The sequence below is a fragment of the Pteropus vampyrus genome, unplaced genomic scaffold (assembly GCF_000151845.1).
Source record: "Pteropus vampyrus isolate Shadow unplaced genomic scaffold, Pvam_2.0 Scaffold8, whole genome shotgun sequence".
NCBI classification, from domain to species: Eukaryota; Metazoa; Chordata; class Mammalia; order Chiroptera; family Pteropodidae; genus Pteropus; species Pteropus vampyrus.
The window spans coordinates 5544276-5556386 of NW_011888789.1; positions in this window are offsets into that span (position 1 = coordinate 5544276).

Sequence of the window (12111 nt, forward strand, 5' to 3'; positions counted from 1 at the left end):
AAATAGTAAAATCCACCACCACAATTAATATTTCTTTAGATTTTGCTATGTGACAGACATTGTGTTAAATGCTTTACAAACCTTATTTCATTTAATTCTTGACACATCAAATGATTATCCAGGCAAAGAGACAGCCAAGGAATCTCCTGCCTCAGAAATCTTTCAACTTCTTAGTCCAAATGGCAGAATTTTAAGCCATGTGCTAGAGTGAGGTTAGTATATAAGCTTGCTCACCACTCTTCTCAAGGGATGCAATTGTTTGATTCTCTGGAAAGGCCACTGAAATCCATTTGGCTCATATATACAAAGACAGAGCATTACGTGCTTCCACCCTGGAAAAGAATCAATGGGCATTCAAGGTGTGGCTATGCCTTCAATTATTTCCTGAACAGTATTTATTATGTGTCCATTGTGTCAGGCAGCATGTTTGGGGACTGATACATTGCTACTGATACACTTAGTTTAGAGATGCTCTTAGATTTGGAGCATGAATTGAGTTCTAAGACTTTGATCGAGGGTCAAGGAAAACAATTAATGCTTGATGGGGCTTAATGAAAAAGCTAAAAGATATAGCAAATAATATGGTAGGTGAGATCAGATCCTCTCCCACCCTGAAGAATCTATTGCTAGATATCTACTACTCTCATCCCCCAAAGTATGGCATCCTTCTGAGATAGTATCTCTTAAGCACAGCACGAATCCATGTAGAAGGCAGTGTCGTCACAACAAGAGGGAATCTTAGGACAAAACAGCAGGTGCATGGTTAAGTTACAGAGACGCACACACAGGCACATCACCTACAACCCATGGGAGGCCCCTCAACACATTCACTGCATTGCTGCAGTTCATTTCTCTTTCCCTATCTGAGTTTCCATTTTACTTTCATTTCTCTCCCAGATAAACCTTCTTCCTCAATTTTCCTAGTCACTAAACAATTAAGATCCATCCTGGCTTGCTTGCTTGGGACACCCTTTAAGGTCCCAAGTACTCGAATCATGAGAGACTTTTGTTCTCCATGGAGACAGTTTCCTGCATTAGTCTTTCTTTCTTTGCCTCATTATCTCTGATCATTCTCTTTTAGCTTTTTCTATTTTCTTAATATTTCGATTTTTAAGTCTTTCTTTTTTAATTGATGAATCTTATGGCTTTAATAGCGCATCACATCCTACTCCGATCTTCTGTAGTTTTCTGAAAAGCTCCTTTCATGCCTTAAAAAACACCTTATGCCAATTGAGGTTATTCGGGGGATATGACATGGTGACTTATTTTTTGTTGTTGTTTAGGGACAGAGGTGGATTGTCAGAAATAATACCTTAGCATCGAATTTCTTAGCCAGATTCTCTAAAAAAAAAAGGAGCCTAATGCACAGCCGAAGTGCTAATACTTTATTAAGAGGTGCAATTCCAGGGTAACCAGAATGAGAGAAAAGAGAAAGGGGACAGAGAAAGTGCCTTCCTGAACTGGCTGCTATTTCGTGAGGGACGCAGCTAGTTGCTTGGCTATATGGAATGATTCTAGACAAGTTACCAGAAATAACATGCTCAGAACTGTCCATTGGAGGGAGAAATGGAAAGACAATGTATCTGTTGTCTCCCTCCTATCTTTTGACTCCCATAGGTCTGTCCTATGGCAGGATAAGCCCTGCGCTTGCAGGTTGCATAGTCCAGCTCCTGGGAAAGTCAGTGCTTCAGCCAAATCTGGCCATGGAGGGAGCAGCCAGAGCCTCTTGGGGTAGCCTCAGATGGAGCAAGTGGTGGAGGAACCAGAGAGACGTGTGGCTAATTAGGCGTGGCCTCTTAATTTTGTTGTGGGCTCTGCCTAATCAGCAGATGGGAAGAAAAAATGCTACAGTGTTGCCGAAAAGGTTTTAAGAGGCAGAATTGGCTTTCTCTTGAGAGCAGGAGTCAGCAAACTTTTTAAAAAAGGGTCTGGCCAGTAAATATTTTAGGCTTTGGGGATTTCGTGGCAAGAGGCGAAATGAAGGGTATTATATAGGTACTTGTATAACTATTTAAAATGCCACCATTTAAATATATAAAAATTATTCTCAGGTGGCAGAACTTAAAAAGTAGGTAGGTGGCCAGATCTGGCTTGAGGGCTGTAACGTCTTGATAACTGTTTCAGGGAACAGATATCCAGCTAGGGGTTCAACCCAACTTCTGTTAAGGCCTCTGATCAACCCAGACTCCAAACATTGTGTTTCTAGGAAAAATTATTTGTAGGAAATAGGGCTTTGAGAGTGAAGGTCACTTAAGTTTGTCTAATGAGCTAGTGTGGTCGGGAGTCTGCCTTAGGGATATTTGTTTGTGCATTTATTTTAGTTTTGATAGGTATGTGCAGTAGTGTCTGGAACTGGCTCTCACTGGCTGTGGAAACTGATTCTGTATATCTCTTCCCAATTCCATATTCAGAGGTGTCAAATCAGAGGTGTCTTGAACTTGGCCATAGTGAGAATATTTACACCGTGGAAAACGGCAAATGCTACAAACCAGGGCTTTCTCAGGAGCAGGAGAAATAAGCAATTGTAAGTGAATGAATAAAGAAAATATGGTACATACATACAATGGAATATTAATCAGCCATAAAAAACATGAAATCTCTCCATTTGTGACAACGTGGATGGACCTAGAGTGTATTATGCTAAGTGAAATAAATCAGAGAAAGACAAATATTGTATGATTTCACTTATATGTTTAAAAAATCAAAATAAACAAAACAGAAATACTCGTAGATACAGAGAACAAACTGATCGTTGCCAGAGGGGACAGGGTTAGGGGAATGGGTGAAAAAGGTGAAGGGGAATAATAGGTACAAACTTTCAGTTATAAAATAAATAAGTCATGAGACTGTAATGTACAGCATAGTAAAAATATAGTCAGTAATGTCATAATAACTTGGTATATTGATAGATGGTTACTAGACTTACGGTGATCACTTTGTAAACTATATAAATGTTGAATCACTATGCTGTACACCTGAAACTAATATAATATTGTATGCTAACTATACTTTAATAAAAAAAAAGTTTTTTAAAGACTTTAGGACTAACCTAGCGGATCCCAGAGCACAATGCTTCGTAGCAGGCTGATGAAGCTCTGATTTTAGGGGATCCCTGGCATTGAAACACAGTCTTTGGACTACTGTAAGTGAAGAACAACGGGAGCAGTGTGCAGTCCTTTCCGACATTTTATAGCCCATGGGAAATGCTTCCATTATTTTCCCAGCAGTCTATATTTAAAACTGGGTTTAAAACTTGTGGCTTTTATGGTGATTGGGGATGATGATGAGTTTCTGTACATGGGACAAATGCATAATACATTTGGGGGTATTATCGTTGAAATTATAGTTCTAAAAATGGTAGCATTTGAGACCTGGTCTATTTTAAAGGATCAAAGTTGGATTAAAACAAGAATGGTTCAGGTACAGCCAGAGAGCAGTCATACCTAAGGCATAATGCAGCATCTCCATAATGGTGATCAGAGAGGTGAGGCAGGATTAAGGTAGAGCCTGCTAGGCCAGGCTGTGTTCCTCCTCAGTGCCGCTCACCATCTGTCAGCTCACAGCACCCTCTCTAGTATTTAAACAATTTCCAATTGCTATCTCTTAAAATAAAGCTTAATATATTCACATCTGGTGGTTTCCTGCTCTGTTATGCCTGGTTCTGGCCTTCATTTTTTTTTTTTTTTTTTTTTAACTATTCTGTGATTGCTTTGTGTTGCTTTGGAAGAGTTTCTGGATTAGGGATTTGTGACTCTCTTTGATTGCATTGTGATTGCATTTGCAAGTGACAGAACAGAGAGGAAATCTGAAGTCTGTTATACCACGCTTCTGTGGGTACCAGTCCTGGCTGCGGATCAAAATCATCTGCAATTTTTTTAAGTACAGATTACTGAGTCCTGCTCCAAACCTATAGAACAGAATCCCTAGGCAGGAAGCTGGGCATTTATTTTCAAAAGCTCCCCCAGGTGATTCTAATGTGCATCCAGGATTGCTATCTTTGGATACAAGTGATTTTCAAAAGTCTTCTCAGAAAATGTTAGTTTAGTGTCTCTCTTTTGAAGAATCCCTTCTTCTGTGTTGCCAGGTGAAGTTTTCATTCTGTGTATTAATAATATTAAAAATATTTTTAAAAATGGCTTGAAAATATCAGCCTCAAAGGAACTCTGGAGCAAAGCATTACAATTGGGACTGTCATTCACATTCCTAAAGGTAGGAGCAAGTGGGCTTCCTATTGGGTCTGGTAAGTCACAGTGTACGGAGGGATATATATGCTCCTCTCCTTCCCTCAAAATGAGAAAGAATGTCAGTTTGGGTAAAAACTTAGTTGATAAAACCTTAGTTTCCACAACTATAAAATAGGCATAAAATATTTTTTCTTGCCTGATTATAGTAATTTTTAGAGCTATGACTCATGCCTGGCACATAATGGTTGCTGAATAAATGATAGTTATTCTCCTCTTAGGTGTAATGAAAATCCTGGAATTTCTGTGCAGCTCCAAACACTTTGGAGCCGTCCCTTCTTCTCAGGAAGCTGGTCACCACGTGTTGAAGAAAGTTCTTGCCTCTATTGGATTCTGTTTCAACATTTTTTCTGGTCCAGTTAGTTTTCCTATTTGGTATTTTCCCCAAGCATTTAAAGATAGAAATGAAATTGTTTTGCCCTTCTAGACAGTACACCTATTGGGTGTCTTTTTAAAGCTCACAGCCAGACAATTGGACAAAACACTTCAGTTTAAAAGAAACTTTGGGGCAAGTCTGTAGTGCTGTCCCTCCTCTCTATACTGAAAGACAATCTGAGATTTCCACACTAGCCTGTCCCTGTGTCCCATCTCCTCTGGTATTAACGAAAACCTTTCCTCCCTCACCTGTCTGCCTCTCCAGGGAAACAGATCAGTTCCCTCCTCTTCTTGCCTCGCCTCAACTCCACAGCTTCTTTAATTGTTCTTCTGAACCTTTGGACTTTTTCTAGCACTTTTCTAGGACTTTTTCTCCTCCTCGGCAAAAACTCCCACAAGAGAGATGTTACAAACCTCTCCAGCTAAGTGAGTCGAGTGCATTGAATATGTGGATAAGACTTGTTCTTTTTCCTTTCACAGAGTAAAACCCAGTCCGAGGGAGAGGGGAGGAGGCTCCATTGATGATCACATTTCTATTCTTGCATGAATTCACATTCAAGAATTATGTCAGTCCATTTCTCTGGATCTTATTTAAAAAGCTGCTACGGGGTATTATTCACATATCTCACCACCCTAGAGTACAGTATGTATTTGTTAAAACAATGTAGTTGTGACGATGTTGCAGGACAGTTAGAAATTTTGCAGGATGAGAGGAGTTTACCAGATGGGGAAGGGGAGGAGGGGAGTAGGTGGGCGGCTGGGGTAAAAAAATCTTTCTTCTGAGAACAATTTGGATAGGGCTTTTTTTTTTTTTTTTTAATAGGGTATTAAAAATGTGAGTGAAATGAACAAAGAAAAAGGACAAAGTAGAGCTCAAGAGGACAGGAGTAATTGGGGACCCCAAATTGATGAGGAGATGACTAATGGTTTGGACTGAGACTAAGAGCAGAGCGGTAAGTCATATTGGGAAAGGGAAGTGAATTCAACCTGAGACTGTTCGGCTAGAGACAGACAGAGATGCTATAAGATGAGGAAGTCCCCAGAAATCTATGATGGAAGAGAACTTGTCTCTTACTGACTACAAAAAGTGGATGTGACACACCGGGGTGAATTTTCAAAGGAAGGGAAAGGGTAGCAAGGGAACCTGAGAGAGACACTGAGAGAGACAGAAAGAGCGAGAGGAAGACAGAGATGTAGACAGAAGTGGAGAAAGAGTTAGAGAAAGAGAGAAAGTTTTATCGAGAAAATATTTCATAGAAAAACTAAAAATAATGAAATTTGATGTTTGGAAAAATTTAGAGAAGTTACAGAAGGATATATTTACTGATACTACCTTGCATATACATACTGTTTATAATACAATATCTAGGAAATCCATCTTCTCTGTAATATTAGAGGAAGAGTAGAGCCATCAGGGATGATTAGATGAGTGACAGTCAAATACAGTAGAAAACTCTGACTTAGGGGTAGGACAGACCAGGTTCCATCTCAGCTCTACTGTTACTTCAATTTGCTTCATCTGCCAAACAGGAACACAGTACACCTTACATCAACAGTTGCTGAGAGGACGGAATGAGAGAAAATTTGACTTGGCATTTAAGAGGTCTTTGCACCTCCATCAGTGTGAAAGATAACACTGGGATCCCTCAAGCCCTTCTTGGGGAAGTCCCTACGCATTATTGCCCAGATATTCATTAGATTTCCAACATTCAGTTCAACATATAAGCTAATGGGATTCAATTTGCTACGTGCAGGCTCTTACCAAAAAAAAAAAAAAGTTTTTATTGGGAAATATAAGAACTTGACTTCATTAACTGTCAAGATTGCAAAGAGTTCATTTCAACAGTGACTCAGAGTTGAAAGGGGTGGGGGCAGGAATCAAATAAATAGTGTGAAACCCATGGACACTTGTAAAGACAATATGAAATGCTGCAGTGGTTGACAACTCTCTTAGTGTTGGTTTGCATCTTTTAATATCTTCAACTGTTGCATCAAAACATTTGACTGCGAAATGTTTGAGCACAAACTACTGTATGAGGACTCAGTAATGGTAGCCATTTAACTTCTTGAGTTTCCTACCTGTTCTCATTGATTGAAAGTCCCTTGGGTGCTTTATTCAGCTTTGATTTCATTAATGACCTCTTCTGATGCACAATGAGCTTTCAGGCCCCGGACTGATGTTGTACCTTTTTTCCTTAATTTTGACCTATTACTTTGCATTCATTTATTGGTATTTTTAAGATATTTTCATGTGTGTTAATCTCAAGGGCATGTTCCCCATTTTATGTCCTTTTCATTTTGGTTTGCTTGTGTGGTAGGCAGAGTAATTGCCCCCAAAGAGGTCTACATCTTAACCCCCAGCATCCGTGAGTGTTATGTTCCATGGCAAAGGGCAGTTAAAGTTGCAGGTGGAAATTAAGGTTGTGAATCAGCTGACCTCGAAATAGATTATCCGGGGTTATCTTGGTGATCCTGATGTCAACACAAGGTCCTTAAAAGTGGAAGAGGGAGACAGAAGAGTAGCTCAAAGTGATTCGATCCAAGAAAGACTTGAACTGCCCTTACTGACTTGGAAGATGGCGGAAGGGGCCATGAGCCCACGAGTGTGGACAGTGTCTAGAAGCTGAAAAAGGTAAGGAAACCGATTTTCCCCTACAGCCTCCAGAAGGAACACAGTTCTGATTTTAACCTGGTAAGACCCATGTCAGACTCTGACCTCCAGAACTGTAAGATAATAAATAGTATGGTTTAAGCCACTGTCTGTCATAATTTGTCACAGTAGCCATAAGAATCTGGTATAATTTGCATCCCCCACAATGTTAACTTGGTCAATCAGCATCGGATAGAGGCCACAAACCTGAAAATGAGCCCCTATGGTCACAGAGATACTGGTGGTGGCTTCGTGTATGACTCAGAGCTGGGGGGCTGAGGGGAGAAGACTAGGCCACTGAGGAGCTCCGTCTGGAGGAGCAGGAGCCAAATCGCCATGGAACCTTCTTTATCCTCCACACCATGCACACTCTGCTAGATTGTCACGAGCTCACTTCCTGTTTTGGTCCTTTATTTATCAGAAATGTCTCTCCCTTTCTGAGAAGAAGTCCACTTGACCATGTATTGAGAAGCTGTTCAGGAAATATATGCCAAGGTTTCATTCTGAAAATCTTAATGTGAGAGCTGACGTTGGAAACCTCAGAGAAACCCGCCCCTCTCCTCAAGTTTAGTAATGGTTTAGAGGACAAGTAAGTGTGAGAGAGTCCGATGGTACACAAGGCTCTGCAGAAACTTGTTTTTAAAATACCTGTTCTAGCCTTTGACTCTGAAAGATGGGAGAATAAATAATTTTGAATAATTTTAGCCTTTGTGCTGAAAGTCTGCTGTTCAGACATATTTTCCCTCCTAGGACTCACTTCCGTAGCTCTGTTTCTCTTTAGCACCTTGTGTCTGGAGCTCCCCTGAGGTTTATTGGAAATGTCGACCCTGCCTTAGAGTTCTTGAAGTGTAATGAATCAGATGTTCGAGGCGTTTGTTGTAAGTTATTAATTACGTCAACTAGAGACATCCGTGGTTAATGGCATGCCTCAGATCCCATAAAAGTGCGAAAAGAGGGATCTCAGCTTATCTGGTAGATTTGGCGCTGCTCAGTCATAGGACTTCAGCCAGTGCTGAGTTATCTTTAGGTGGTCCACCAGGGAGCCTCAGAGATGCCCTTCCATAAAGACTAGCCCCGAGGGTCGCTTTAGGCTATCATAGCTTTCAGTAAGTTGTTGATAAATGTTAGATTTCAGTGAATTTGAAGTAAAATTTACATATAAAACAGAAGTCTGACATGAAGATCCCGGAGTAAGTGTCAAAATATGACAAAAAGCAATCATATTACAGTGTGATAAGTGCTATGCTATGAGAAATACAGGTTGCTTCTCTTCTCTCTCTCTTCTAATTTCTCTCCCTCTCTCCCCTTTTTCTCTCTCTTCTATTTTTTTCCTCTCTGCAAAGTCTAAAAGCTGCTTGAGGACAGATGACATACATGTTTTATTTCTCTTTTTCCCCTCAGAGCCATGCTTTATAGATGCTCAGTATTACCTCCATTATCTTACTTTTTTCTACTTTAGATTTGGGGGCAAGGTGACTACTTTGTGTTTTATTTTATTATTTTTTTAAATTTCCAGCTTTATTGAGATCTAACTGACAAATAAAATTATATATATTTAAAGTGTACCACATGATGATTTAATATACATATGCATTGTAAAATATTTACCACAATCAAGTTAATTGAAGCATGCATCGCTTTATGTAGTTAACTTTTTGACCACTCAGTACTTTTAAGACTCCTGAAAACACTGAAATAAGTCTTTCATTGAGAAGTGCCACACATTTCCGCAGGTAGTGGAAGATTTAAGGGCCAGTGTTTTAGGATCTAGTCAGATTATGACCCTCAGTCTCTTTGTGAAGCCTGTGGGAGCGCTTCTCCTCACCCAGAGAACAATGCCAGAGTTAAAAAGAAAGCCCCTTTCTGCTGTGTATTATATGTCATCACAAAAAAGGACCCAACAAAAAAAGAAGGCTCAGAACTGAAGACGTATCTGTTCCCATGTGGAAGATGCGTTTTTTCTTATTGCTTTAAGCAGTAGCAGGCGTCAGCAGGCCGGCAGCAAACATCCGGGAGCCTTTGGTATTAAGCAGGATGTTAGTTTGCCAGCTTCATGGAGGAAAGGAACAATGGCTGTTTAATTTGCTTTTTATAGCAAAGCCCATTTGGGAAGAATGAAGACAGGAGGATCTCAGAAGAGCTTCCTTTCCCTGAGGGTTGGCCCATCTGCTCCGGGAGAGGAGGGTGTGCTGCGTGCAGGAAGCCGCGCCAGCAAGGGCCCTGTGCTGCTTGGAGCTTTGCTGTGTGCCAGGATGCTGGCCCCCCATGGCCACTGAACAAATGACATGCTCAGGGTGCAAGGAGGTTTGTTAGGGCCCTTTCTGAGGATGAGACAACTGACTTCTGTCCGGGGATTACCGAGACATATGTTCCGTGAACATCCTAAGTATCCTTACTCTAACAAAGCCTTTTTTGTTGGTATTGTTGGGGAAATGAACAGTAACTGAAGCTCACCCCTGCAAATGATTAAACATTTAAGAAAAATTAAACAAAAGACTTTAAAGTATCATGGATCCTTATGCCTCTGAAAGCAGAAAACAAGGAGCAAATTATAAACATCCAGGGTCGTTCATATAAATATCAATTTCTAAATATAATGAATTGAATTATCACAGCTATCCTTTTATTTTGGTGTTATAATAAACTGAAACTTTAGAGGTATACCAACCAGCTCTAAGCTGCTATGCTTTTTGAGTTCGAGTGTCATTTTTCATCATCTTTCCCTTTGAGTTTTGACGTCTTTTTGGAGTCTGTCCGGAAGTACTTCATTCTTCTTTTTTATTTCCCCTGGTTTCTACTGAAACTAATAAATTGCTTTGTTAAAGTCATATGTAAAGTAAAAATAAATAAGCTCTGGAAAGAACCTAATGAGTTTCCCAAGAACTTAACTGATATTTCGTTAGGCTGCTCCCAGACCTGTGTTTTGTTTTATTCTTGGATCAAGCTTTCTGCCTCTCCCACAGAGACTTCCAGATAGGAAGGTATTTTAGACGTTGTGAGAGGATGTGTCAGGGGTCTTTTTCTGATTGGCTTGTACTGGAATGAGGGTTTAAGGACATGGGCAAGATCTGGGTGAGATAAGAACTTCTCTGCTGGGAGCTTTGTTTTCAAACTCAGTAAAGTTTGCTACTTTGGATGCTGGTTGTCTTTGTGTGTGACTTTCCTCAAAGCTGACATGAAATCAGTTGCGATGCCCTATCTTTGTCTCATATTCTCACTTTGATGCAATGCACATACCCAGGTGAATCCCTATGCAAGATAATGATCTTTTCAGTCCCTTAGATGACATCATTTGGGGATTTGTTGAGTGACCATAACCACTGTTGATAAAGAAGAGATAACAGAGTGAAAATATTTGTCATATGAGTCTGTCACTATTTTTCTTAGTCATATATGTTCTGATGTGGTAGTGGGAGTAAAAATACTCTTATGACTGCTCTAGACATGAGGGATGGAAAATTCTTAGCTCATTCATTTTACCCTTCAAGACACATGTAGGATTATGGCTTTCTGTTCATCCTCTGGGCTGACTTCAACTCCACATGCTTCCTTCTCAGGAGAAACAAAGCGATGAATGAAGATCTCGGGGTTGGAAAGATGTTTTCAAAGAATCGTATCAAACAGTGCCATTTCTATTTCATGTGATTATACTCCTCTAGTGGGTGAATCCAGTCCAGGCTGTCAGACATTGATTTTTGTTTTGACTCTCCATGAAATCTAGAGCATGTCACTTTAAAATATTCTTGTGCCTCAGTTTTTCTTTTTGCCAGCACCATCCAATAGAAATAGAACATGAGCTCATATGTAATTTAAAATTTTCTAAGAGTCACATAAAAGAGTAAAAAGAGAGAGAGAAGTTAGTTGAATACATTTTATTTAACCCAATACATCTAAAATGTTATCATTTCAAGGTACAATCAACATAAAAATTAATGAGATATTTTACATTCTTATTATTCATACCAAACCTTTGAAATCTCTTGTGTATTTTATACTTAAAGTACATTTTAATTCAGACTAGCCACCTTTCCAGTGCTCTATAGCTGGTGGACAGAGCAGTTCCATATAATGGAAAACATGTCTATTGCTTTTTTAAATTTCCAAAAACAGTCTTTTTAAATCGTTCAAAAATAGCACAAAATGACTTCGCTATAGTACTATCGAGTCACGGAGGTTACTCTGCGATAGGAACGGGTGTGCCGTTCTCAGAGACAAGAGAAATCAACATCCGTTGCTTTTTCAAGGATATTGTAGAGTATTTTGGAGTCGAATGAATACCTGCTTTAAGCAATTTGACAGATACAGGTAAGGATACACAGTGACGCCAAAAAAAAAATATGAATAGTCCTTTTTCCCTTCACGAGCTGGAGGTTTAGCTAAACTTGGTGTTCTGCGACTAATCCATTCTACTTTGAGAGATATTTCACTGATGAGTCCAAGTAGCCCCCTGGATATTAACAGTAATCTTAAAGGATGCCGTGGTGATTGAGATGATATTTAGAGAATAAAGCATGTTAAGAAAGATGTCGAATGAAGAAAGAGTTTGTTACAATGACAAGTACAAACAGGAAGGTGATGGCTTGAAGGAGAGTTGACTAAGCTATCGTTATCTTTCCAGTCTTGTCCAAGGCAGAGGGTGTTCCTGCCAGACGTATGCATTCCAGGTGCTTGGCAGGCAAACTCCAGCAGGGGAGACAGCTGGCTCAGTGAGCAACCTCAGAATGCAAAAAAGTCTCAGTCAGGGTGATCTCTCATCCTCTGCTCCAACTGTGTAAGGACAATAGCTAACCCTTGTCAAATATCTACAATGTATCAGGCTCTTCAAAGATTCTTCTGTAAAATAGA